Raw genomic sequence first — 8,143 nt, 5'->3', positions numbered from 1 at the left:
GCCCCCATGATTTGCAACAACATCCAAACCGCTTCAAGGATTTTAGAGGTAGTTTTGATAGGATGGAGAAGGTAAGATCATCATGGATATGCTGATCGCTTAACACTCCCTTTTCATCTTTTCCAATCATTGTCAAAAACTTTTCTATTGAATGAGTTTTACAATGAAACAGATCGAGATTGAAAACTCTAAGACTAGTTACAAGCGAACAAAAATGGCTAACTCGTTAGATTTATAAAAACAAAATAACTATATTAATTAATTGATATATATATATATATATATATATATATATATATATATATATATATATTAACTTAATTGAGAAGTAATTGCCTTAAATGTTTTTCTTCATTTTAAGAAAAAATCAAAATGCCTATCTCTTTTTTTAATCTAAAATAAAAGGAAAATAAATATAAAACATATCTAATATTTAATATAATATTTTAAAAAAAAATCTGTATAACTTATGCCCCATGTCACCATCATGCTTATTTTTCACCTCTAAAATTAATTTTTTACTTTATTATAAAATATTATATGTTAACTTAATTAAGAATTAATTGTTATAAAAGTTTTTATATTCCTTTTTTATATTTGTATTCAAAGTCTTCTTCAATTATAATTAAATATTTGCATTATGCATATCCTTATTTATCTTGTCATTTTTAGGATTTTATTTATTATTTATACTTTGTTATCCTTTTAAAAAAAATACTTTTTACAAGTTTATCTTAAATGTTTTTGTTTTATTTTAAAAAATAAAAAATATGTCTATCTAATTTTTGAATCTGATTCCTAATAAGTCAACAATTTAATTAACAAATATCACTTATGAAAAATTTGATTGATATAGCGTGTCTATAAGTATAACAAATGATGAATGTGTTAGAAATATTAATTGTTGATTTTCTCATGAAAATTAATTATTATTCACATGATAATTTTAAAAGATTCAAATTTTTATTTTTTTTATTCAATACAAAATGAAAGCAGAAAGTACAAAAATTTAGTATTTAATATAATTATTATTTTAGCATGTGTAATGCACAAGACAAATATTTGTTTTATATTACTAAAAAAACATTTTTTTTTATCATATCCTCCTATTTTTGAAAGTTTTAATAAGGTTTTTTAATTTTTTAAAATTATTCAATGTAATCCTTTAATGCCCAATTGTGGTCTTTTTATTTTTTTTATCTCTCAATGTGATCTTTTTCACTTATTATACTTAACGACATCAACCTCAATTAAACTAAAAAGATCATATTTAGGCAATAAATAAAAAAAGGAAAGAAATATATTGAGGCATTTTAAAAATAAAATTTTGATTGGAAGTTTTAATAATAAAAGATTTAGTTGAACATTCAAAATAAATAAAAAGGATAAAATTAATAATTAAATCTTAAATGTTTTTATTAAAAAATAAAAAAAAATAACAACCCTTGAAAGCATAACACAGAATGTTTTTATAAATGTTTTTATAAAAGCATAACTTCACAATACATGACGAAAACATGTTTATGCAATATTTTTTTTTATAAAAAATAACACGGAATGAACATACTTTCGTTGTGTATTATAGATGAAATACATAATAAAATTAAATTTTCGTTGTATGTTTAATCAGAAATAATTAAATTTTTAATCCTTTAATTTGTTTAGATTCTAACTTTTAATTCTTTAAAATTTATTTAATAATTTTTAGTTCTTCGTTAACTTTTTATTTGCATTTTTAATCCAAAAAAATGAGTCTATTTTTAGTCCTATATTTACTTTTATTGCCATAGTCCATGGATAGTGAATGTGTCTGGTTGTTAGGCACATGGTGACCATTGATTTTTACTTTCAGATTAGGTTGCTTTTCGGACAAAATAAAAAAATCATAAGAAACAAACAAGATAGGTGCATTGTGACTAAGAAAGATTAGAGAAAAAAATATATGAATGAAGAAAATTTTAATTTTTTTAAACTTAATGATCTCTTATTTATACTATTAGACATGGTGACCATCAACTATGAAAAAATGATCATAATTTATTAACCATATATAAAAAAACACGGATATTTTGCATTTATATGTACTTTAAAGTTTGAATATATATTATAATTAATGAACATAATATTGTGATTATACTATTTATTCAATATAATATATAATTAAGCTAGATAATTGTGTTAAATATAACATATATATTTTTATTGACCACATTATTTTTCATATCTACATATATACGCTAGTATTATTTAACTAAATTACATATTATACTGAATAAATTGTTAATGGAAAGTCATCTGGTCACATATAAATATATGAATATAAAATATATAAAGAACTATTTTATAAAATATATTTTAAATAAAAAAATAAAATATATATCAACATAATATTAAAAATTTGATAGATTTATATGCACACACAATAATTATCTCTTAATTTCTATCTTTATTAATTCGACTGCATATTGTAAATATAATTTTTAATGTTATCGGACCATCAATTTTCTTATAATATATCAATCATGATATCTTTTAGATAAAATATACTTATTAAATTTAATAAATATAATACATGCTTCAATTTATTAGTCATATATTCAAAATGATCATATTTTATATCTATTCGTAGTTTACAATTTGACTATATATATTAATCAATGAATACAATATTTAGTATTATTGACTAGTCAATTTTATTTATAATATATTCACTATGCTATTTATTTAATATAATATATATTTTTTAAAATAATATTATTAAATATAACATGTCTACTGGTCTTTTTTTTTACATATATAATATTGATGTGAAATGTACATCAATTTTATTGACAATTAATCTATATTGGAAAACATGTGAGTTATTATAAGTGGGGTCTTTGCTTTCAATTATATTTTTTCAAGTATATTTTTATAACAATAAGATTTGAACTCGAGATCTAACTAAAGGTTGAATTCAGTGTCACCCAAATCAACGGTTTATTAATATTTTTTTATTGATTATACAACTTTTTTATTAAATTTAACAAATATATATAATATGTTTTAATATATTGAATTTTATTATTATTATTTAAAATAGTTAGTTGGTAAAACATAATTTTAAAATTTTAACAAATATATTGATGGTTGACTATTTGCTCTTTTCAATGTATTAATCTTACATTATCAACCTACAATGTAATAACAACGAAAGACTATTATGAAATATAAGTTTTTATCTATGGTTAATTGTTTGCTCTTTTGAGTGAATTAATATTAGAGTTTCAATTTACAATGTAGTTGTCATTTTAGTAAATTTTTTTACTGGAACTCACAAAAAATAAATTATGCATATTTCTTATTTTTTCATGAAATCATTTGAGTTTATCCCGTGATTATTTTAAATTAAATTAATAACCAAATACTTGAAAATAAGTACTATACATCGTGTATTTTAATTAATTTTTTTGAATAAAAAATAAAATATTTTTCTCTTTTATTTATTGTAAATCACTTCATTATAAAATTATGAAAATCATGATGTTACATAGGGAGCATAAAAAATTATTGAAATTTATTGTATGCACCTAACATTATAGGTACAAATTATGTTCCATATAAAGAGTTGGGATGCACTCCTTTACCAGTTTCCTGTGTAAAACCACTATTGGATGCCTCTTTCTTATATGCCCAAAATTAAAGTATTTATTATTTTTTTTTTGGAAAAATGTAAATTATATTAAACCTAAAATGATACAACAATAAATGAGGCATACCCCGCAGCTAGAGAAAATCAAAAGTCTAATACAAGAAGGCCTATATCAAGATGTTAAAACAAATGCAACATGTGCGTTTGTCTATACATAAGAAATTTAATCTTGCTAATAACCTCTATTATAGAAAATTGATAATCTTCAAAAATCAGCTTGTTCCTAGACAGCCAGATGCAGTAGATTGTAATTGCTATAATCTGACAATGAAAATTTCCTTGAATCCCTGATGTGGATCTGCTCCTAATTAAAGAGTCAGTAATGCGTTGCAAAGAAGTGAAACGCCTACGGAAAGGAGGCAAATCACAAATGTGAACCCAAACTTGGAGAGATTTCCTGCAAGAAAAGAACAAATGAACATTTAACTTAGCCTCATTTAAACATAAAGGGCAGAGGGAACCCTTGTTCAAAAAAACAGTTTTGTCAAGAGTAAGCAGTCGATTCCTTTTAGCAAGCCATAGAATGAAAGACATCTTAGGGAGAATTGTTGGGTTCCATATAACAGAACACCAACTAACAGTAGGCTTGACACCTCTAATGTATTTATAGACTTTGCCAACAAACAATTGTTCATTGGTGCTCTAAGATTGAATCCTCTTTTTGGCCTCTTCCGTACTTAACTCTTTGGAGATAATAAAGTCCCTTATTTGAATGATTTTCTTTATCAAAACTGAATCTGATGAAGAAGTATTATAATTCTACACGTCGCTCCCTCTGAAATAGTAATGGTGAACCCACTGAACTCATAGAGAATCTTTCTTACAATGAAAGTTCCACAGAATACGGGAAAGAAGCGCAAGGTTCCCGTCCTTAGATTAAAAAGTATTTATTATTTTATTTATGAATTATTATCATTACAAGAACTCATACATTATATTGGCCAATATAACATGTTGCCATTACAGTTTGTGGTAGGAGTAGGACAATTTATGTAGTTCTTTCCATTGTCGTCTAAACATAGTCTTATTTCAGAAAGATTGTAATATGATTGTTTATTCAAGTTATATTTATAACAAGTAAGTTGAGGGTATGTGTCAATAACTCCATGTATTGCTTGGATTATGGAGTTTTTATCATATGCGGTTGAATGATGCGGGACAATTTGTTCTCCAGAAAGGATAGTCATTAGATTATACTCTCCCTTGATTTTCAACGCCAGACGAAAATAATTAAATTGGGAGAACTTGTTCAATGAACAAGTCCCGTGTTTGTCCCACTCTGTCACCCAAAATCTCATATCGTTTTGTGTGTTTAAATTTGGCCAACCTGTCTCAAGTGCTGACTTCAAGGAAGAAGTGATCTGAAAAAAAAAAAAAGGATGAGTTTTTATCCAACATATCATACTTCTGTGTAGAAGAGCATAGAACAATAATTATAATGAGACGGAAGAGTAAATTTTAGTGTATAAGATAAACTCACAATTCTTTTATCGAATTTATCCTTTTGGAGGTTGCTGCATGATGCTGGCTGAGGACCAATATGATTTTGTGGCCATAGTCCATGGATAGTGAATGTGTTTGGTTGTTTGGCACATGGTAACAAACGATTTTTAATTCCACAGTAGGTTGCTGGCCATGTTTCAGACAACATAAAAAAGTCATAAGAAGCAAACGAGATAGGTACATTTAGAACCAACACCAAAGAGAAAACACATATCATAAGAGGGTACATTCTGAATAATAAAACGGAGAAAAAAATATATAGATAAAAAAAGATTTTTAATATTTTTTTGGACTTAATACTCCTATTTATACTAAACACCATGACTATCAACTATGAGGAAAATGAGGAAAATGATCATTTATGAAATGATCATAATTTATTAATTATATATTAAAAACACGTGTATTTTACATTTATATGTACTTTAAAATTTGGTTGTATATTGTAATTAATGAACATAGTATTAAATATTATTGACTAGTCAGTTTTAATATATAGAATTTGAAGTATGAAGGATCCCTTATGATATTATTTTTTGAATTTGAGGAAAAAAATCTGTCAATTCAGAAAACATTACTGCCCGCGCACCACCAAATTTAAATATGCTCGTCATTGTATTGAATGATATCTCATATTTTAGAATATTATAAATTAAATTTTAAAGATATTTTTTTTGATAAATCTTTTAAAAATTGTATGATTAAATAAAATTTTAATTTGAATTTACAAACTAAACTATTACAATCATTGATAAAAACTTATATTTCATAATAACTATTGATTTAAATGTATAAAATTTAAAAAACTATAAAAATTATATTTTTTAAATAGAATAAGAGAAAGATAATCATCCTTTTTTATATATTTTTAAAAATTTATCTTCAAATATACTCATACAATCATAATTATTTTTCAAAAATTATTATTTTTAACTTTGAAATTACTGCACATATATATTAATAACATTAAAAATTATATTTTTAAAATATTTTTTTACTTTCTTATGATTAACTATTAAAATAATTATTCATTTTCAAAATCTTATTAATCTATCAATTAAAGTTGTTTTTCTAATTAAATTGATGAAATTAAACCCATTTAATTTATAATTTATTTTCAATTTTAAATTATTTTTTAATTAAAATTCAAATTGATTTAAATAATTTTCGTTAGTGTCTTTTTAAAACTCTTTTGGCGTGTTTTTTTTTAATATTCACAACTATCATTTTATATTAACAAACACAATTAAGATTTAATATAGTATCTACATATTATACTATATTATATTTTCGTTAACAACGTTAATTATTTTATAACATAATTGTTTAATTAGTTTAGTTGATTAGAGCGTCAGACCAATAATATAAAAGCCACAAGTTCAATTCCTATTTAAATCATTAATTTTAAATTAATTAATAAAACATATTTTTTTAAAAATAAAAAAAAATTCATATGATCCATAAGTGACTCATGAATTGTAAATCCATAAGCCCAATCCGTAAGCCTCATACAGATTCAACAATTTGTGTGAGACTTCTGGATTGTCCAACCAGTATCAGTTTTAAGGAATGGTAAAATAAGAATCATGTTGTTGTGCTAGATGTACCAGCAATTATGCTGGGTGTACGTAACAATATCAGTGCCATAGTTAAGTGGGGTCAAAGATTAAACACCCTATCTAATAAGCTTGGGACTTTGTCATAGGTTCAAATCCTTTTTTTTTTATATATATATATAACATCATAGGTTCAAATCCTAAGGAGAGTAATTCCTTTCTTGTTATATCAAGAATGACACCTAAATAATTGAACATTCTAGGGTCTGAATTTGACCTCCTATAGATGTTAATTAATCAAAGGTGCAAACAAAGGCTATTCTTGTCATTGTGGCAGCGCAGTAGTGAGTAGGTGATCTAACACCAATACACCAGAGATAAAGATGCGGCAGATACATCGTTTACCTCTTTTCCTTCTGATTTTGTGCTTATTTTATGTAGCCAGAGAGGGAGGCCTTAAACAATACCAATTAAATGCGCATTTTAACTTTTAATTAGTTTGTTTTGGGGAATAAAAACATTTTATCAATTTCCTGCGTTTTTATAAGGAAAAAAGAAAAGACTATATTATTTCTCTGGATTAAACTGTAACGAAAGATGGGATAAGAGCATGACAGTCTATAGGCAAAAACCAAACACTCAACAGGCACAATTTGAAAGAGTAACAATAGAATCAGATTAACCAAAATGATAACATAGTCAACGGCAGAATCAAATATGATAATAAGAAAAGTTGCAACGTCTCAATATGTAAGGTAACGATGTAGAGAGTTTTTTAAGAATTAGAAAAACTAGGAAAAATTAAAATAAAACATTCAAATAATCGTAGTAATTTCAAAATCATAGTTCATATAAAAACTTTCAAGTCTGCATATTTAATTAGCACCCTACCCTAATACGTAATGACTAAATTCAATTGCAATTGACCCTGCAAAAATATCATCCTACTTGGTAATAACTCATTATTAATTACATCCACGAAATTAAACTTTCAAAATAATTTAATTCATACACAGATTTGAAATGTTGGTACTATTAGTCCATAGCAATTTAAATTCAAAGCACGGAATACACATTTTAGATCAGATCTATGCTTCTAGATAAGGGGAAAGTGTTATTGGGAAATCTCTTTAATTGCAATTCACCTTAGTTGTGACATCTTCGGGAGTTGCCTTAAATTACATCCTCAAGGGATCCTGGATATTTAGTCTCACATCAACTAGAGATCAGACATAAATAAAGCTTATAAAGCTAGAACACTCCTCATCTTACTCTTATAAGCTGATTTTGTGATGTTGAGTTAGACCTTTATAAAGCTAGGACACTCCTCATCCTACTCTTATAAGCTGATTTTGTGATGTTGAGTTAGGCGCTAAGCAAAAATTTTAAAATG

The sequence above is a fragment of the Glycine max genome, chromosome 3 (genome assembly GCF_000004515.6).
Source record: "Glycine max cultivar Williams 82 chromosome 3, Glycine_max_v4.0, whole genome shotgun sequence".
NCBI classification, from domain to species: Eukaryota; Viridiplantae; Streptophyta; class Magnoliopsida; order Fabales; family Fabaceae; genus Glycine; species Glycine max.
The sequence above is the reverse complement of the archived record's forward strand: the minus strand, read 5'-3'. Positions refer to the sequence as shown.